This window comes from Lolium rigidum, chromosome 1, assembly GCF_022539505.1.
Source record: "Lolium rigidum isolate FL_2022 chromosome 1, APGP_CSIRO_Lrig_0.1, whole genome shotgun sequence".
NCBI classification, from domain to species: domain Eukaryota; kingdom Viridiplantae; phylum Streptophyta; class Magnoliopsida; order Poales; family Poaceae; genus Lolium; species Lolium rigidum.
Window position 1 is genome coordinate 35,887,478 of NC_061508.1, and position 5,112 is coordinate 35,892,589.

Here is a 5,112-nt window from a genome sequence, read left to right on the forward strand (position 1 = left end):
GGAAAAGATCTCAAGGATAAGAGTGAGAATAATTTTTCATAAATATTCACTTCCTTTGTTTTTTTGAAACTAAATTTTTCAGGACGTCCATTCTAACTAGGGTCTCCTAAGATCAACAATGGCTCTGATACCAACTTGTCAACACCCGGATTTTTAAGTCCAGATGCCTATTATGCCATTCATCGCAATCCCAGGAATATTGTTTTTGCGAGACATAATAGATTGATATCACAACACATCATTCATTACATCACATAATTGTCTTACATAGAAGGATCACATGATCCAGTCTTAATACATCATAGTGGATCTAGAGATCCCATTACAAAACACATAGCGGAAGCGAAGTAACGGTTGCGGTCCATCTATTCCACAGGCAACTGTTGACGTCAGGAGTGATCCTAGTTGTCGTAGACGTCCTGCTGTCCATCTTCCTCGTGCTGCTGTTCTCCTTCATAGTCCGGCCATTTGAATAGCCAGGGACAAAGCCATGAGTACTTTAAAGTACTCGCAAACTAATACTAATGTAAGCACTATCAACTATAGTAAGGGGGTGCTAAGCTCTAAGTTTATTTGCATAAAGCCAATTTTATTTCATAAGCATTTAGTAAAAAGCCTCTTCATTTGCTAACTAACTCAAGTGGGAACATTAGTGTCATTCCCACAACTCGTTGTGATTCAAGTCAAAGTCACCATTTCAAGTTCAAATCACAAGTCACCCTTCACATGTCACATTTTTGAAAATGGTCCGATGACGGAACAGTATGGCCTTTCCAATCGTCCGTAACCGTGGACACGGCTATTCGAATAGTTCTACACTCGCAGAGGTCGTACACTTGTGCCACAATATTTGCAATAATCCGTCGGGGTTAACCGGCCCTGATTTATCATACTCCGTATGCGGACTACCAACCATAACCTTTCACTTATATACTCTAGTACAAGCACCTCTCCCCATGAGCTTGGCCTCCCAGGTGAAAACCAACCCGTTAACCCGGGAACCGCACGAGGCTTGGGCCGGACAATTCACCTCATTCACGTCATATCACATCATTTCTTTTGTAGAGGCAGCCCTCGGCATAACCCCGATGACGCTTGTTTAGAGGGAACCCATACTAAAGCACATAAATTTCTAGTTAAGCCCTTACCCATGCTCGGGTATTGTGGGGGTACTTGCAAAATTGGAATGGTATCGCATCCGAACCCAACCATCAGTTTTTGTAAAGTTCACCATGTCATTCACAAGTCACATTCACCTTCAAAATCTTTCAATAGAATGACTCATCATTCCAAGGTTTTCAAAGTCATTTCATTTCACAAGTTCCCATCTAGAGTAGTCAATTTTATTTGTTAGCACTAGCAACTAATCATGAGGGGTGCTATCTAGCTTTCATTGCTCTAGGCTAAATTTGATGATCTTGTTCTACTCTAGACCAAGTGAATCATGAATCAAAAAGTAAACTTTGATAAACCAAAAATCAATAAAGCTTGTAAAGTAAAACTTGGGATGGGCTCATTAAGCATAAAGTAAAATGTGGTGGTGTCTTGCTCTTGTAGAGCTTTGCACTTAGCAAGAATATTAGCTTGCAAGAGTAGAGCTTGCATTGGTGTTAGCTTGCCTTGGTTGGAGTAGTGATCAAAGTTCTCTTCCTCTTCAAAGTAGTCCTCCTCCTCCTCGATGTACTCCTCGGTACTAGCGTCTAAATACGAGTACAATACACACAATTACCACACAAGGCCTAAATACTAGACTAAGCACACACATAATTCACTCCTACTAAGCTATCAATCAACATGCTTATTAGGTGAGTGGATTTCATTTTATTCTTAAGAAAAATAATTTCCTCTCATTATAAATATTAATTAGAGTATTTATTTCCCGAGAGAAAATAATTTCCTCTCATTGAATATGATTTAAGATTTAATTTCCCTCATGAATAAGATGTGACCTAGGTTGACCCAAGTCAACCTCTTCACACTTATCATTTAAGGAAATGATTTAAATGAGGTGAGCACCTCATACCATTTTAATAACACCTTGCAATGATTTAATATCATCAACTAATTTAATATGAGTTTTAATTGACCATGGTCTCTACCTCATATTAAATTAGTTGAGACAAGATTTAAATGAGACCAAAGCATCTCATATGATTTAATAAGTAGTTTTGAACAATTTAAATACTACTAGGAAAATGATTTAAATGAGGTGAAGCACCTCATGCAATTTAATCCTAACATGGTAAAGGTGTAATATCCTTAAACCATTCACATGAGACCTAGATGACCAGAGTCTCTACCTCATTTTGAAGTGTTCATGATAAGATTTAAATGAGAGAAAATACTCCCATAAGATTTATTAATAGTTTTGGACAATATCTTTGACTAGAAATAGCCATAAAGTCCTTTAATTAAACTAGGCCATGATCATTCAAGGTAAGCATGGCATATTTTTGCATAAACAATTAGTATAAGTGAAATGTGAGTTATAGGAGTTGGAATCAACTCAAAAGCATTTTTGGTTGATTTTTAAGAATTAATCTAGGGCAGACAAGTCCCTGCCTTGTTATTTTTGTCACATTATTTCTATCAATAATCTAGGGTTGAGACCAGTGAGGTTGTTTAGATATTTTCCTCAGCTTTCCAAATATATAAAATTTATTAAATTTGGCCAAGTAGATTTGATTCTATTTAAATTGGAAAATATATGCAGTAGGTAATTTGATAAATTCGAAATATTCCAAATTCAAACGCATGGGCCTAGGCGGGAAAGGAAATGGGCCGGCCTAGCTTCGCTCTGGCGCTCAGCGGGCCGCCTGACAGGGTGGGCTCCCCCGTCGCGTGGCGTTTAAACGCCGAACCGTTACGCGGTGATGCGAGCCGTTGGATTAGAGGTGAGATCGACGGACAGAGTGCGTCGTCGTCTCCGGCGAGCAAGGTCTACTGGCGCGGCGAGGGTAGGGGGTCGGAGAGTCACCTGAGCTCCGGCGAGGCTGGTCGTCGATGCAGGGTGACGTTGCGGACGATGAGGAAGCGACGGGGACAGACGGCGGCTCGAATGGTGGTCGGATTTGATGGCTTCCTTCTCAGCACCGCCGCGGGCTCCGGCGAGAAATAGGACGGCCGCGGGCGGCAATGTGGAGGGGCGAGGAGGTCGAGAGGGCTCAGGAGAGAGTGGGGAGTGGAGAGGTGTGAAGAGATCATCCAGGGGATGCCTCCTTTTATAGCGGCGAGTGGTGGCCGGGGCGAGCGGAGCAGGTCGTCGACGTCGGCATGGCTACGGTAGGTTTGCGTCAACAGCGAGGGTGCGGCAGTGTTGGCGACGTCACCGCGGACACAACAGGCGTCCTGGCGTTGAAATTGGGGCATAGGAGCGTCGTCGTCGTCATCGTGTACTCCGGTACTGTGGCGGACGATCGCCGATGATGGCGTCGGCTACGGTGGCTTGCGCTGGGAGATGGAGGTGTCTGGGAGCGTCCTGGTACCGTGGCGAGGCTCGGTGCAGAAGCTGAGGACAGGGGGAGGTTGGAGGCGACGGGGCGAGGCCGTGTACTGGCGTGTCCAGGGGCGATGTCGTGCACGCTCTGGCACGACTTGGGCGCGGTGACCACGTCACGTTCTGGCGTGTGTCGTGTTCCTCTTGACCAGGGATCATGTCTGGCGTGTTCAGGGGAGAGAGGGGGAGCTCGAGGACATGCTTGGATACGCTGGAGTGGACCAGAGAAGAAAAGAGTATGTGTGTGTGTCATGCATGCACGGCATGCCTTTGTTCTACAATATTTTGCACAAAGCAAGGTGGCTCTGGTACTGCAATGATGCAAGAGGGGTAGGAGAGGACTCAAGGTGACATAGGCTTGATAGTTGGGGCAAAAATCTGCTGGTTAATAGCATGTAGGGGGTTGGTAGGTTTGTGCACCAAAGGTGCTCGATGAAATGGCCGCAAGAAGATAAGATGTGAATTTTTGATTAAATTTTGGTGGGTTGTGAACATATAATAATTGAAGTCTACTCGGTGGTGGTGGTGGTCAAATTTGAAGTGGTTTGTGAAATTTTAAAATGGGGATGATCTTCTCTTTGTTTCAACATCACCACTTGTCAACTTTATTCTGGTCAACCTGGTCAAAGTTAGCAGGGGTGGTCAACATGAAAGTTGCTCACCTTGACATGGTCTTGGATGACATGGCTTTGGTTTACCAATTTTAGTTTAAGAAAAGAGAAAACCAGAGGGGTAAAGGGGGGAACATTTTATAAAAGTCCATTTTGACCATTATCACATGTATGAAGAAATCTTGACTTCCTTGTGTTTGATTCTTGATCCAAGTATGCAATTGTGTTAGTTATATATAAGAGTTTGACAAACCATGGATCAAGCAATGGTGGCCTTTGGTGCAGATTTGTAAATTGGGCATAAGGTGTATGTGAGTGAAATTGGGATTTTCTCCCTATTTGATTTCACTCCATTTAAGTTGACTTTTGTTGAATCTAAGGTGAATCTTATTAGTTTAGAAACATCTCCCAACCATTGAATCCATTTAAAATTGTCTTGTTCAAAGATTTGCAAAAATGGCATATCCACATATGTGTATTGGAAAATCTTCTTATTTCCAATTTGATTTGGTTTTTCTTGATCTCATTGATGTGGTTGAGGTTTAATATGATATAAGAAAACAATCCAAGCAATGGAAACAAGTTTGGTGGTCCTTGGCTCAAATTTGTATTTTTGGCCTTATGCACATATGTGCATTTCATGTTTTTTATTTCCATTTCTTTATTTATGATCAAAGGTCATGGTTTAGGGTTTATTTAATGTTATATTGGGTTTGGTAAAGTTTTTCAAACCATTTGTGCAAGGTAGGGGTGTTTAGGTCAAGTTTTGGAAAATGGCTATGTGTCACAGATGCTCCTATGCATAGGTTTGATTTCTTTTTATTTTCTTTGGTTTCGACTTGGAATTGGTTTGAGAAGTACTAAGTAAGGTTTATGAAGGTCTTCCAATCCTCTACATGAAGTGGAAAGGTCTAGGGTAAAGTTGTATAAAAATAGCCATAGGCACATATGTCCTTTTTCCTATTTAATTCCTTTTATTTCATTTTAGCTAGGATGGTGAAAAGA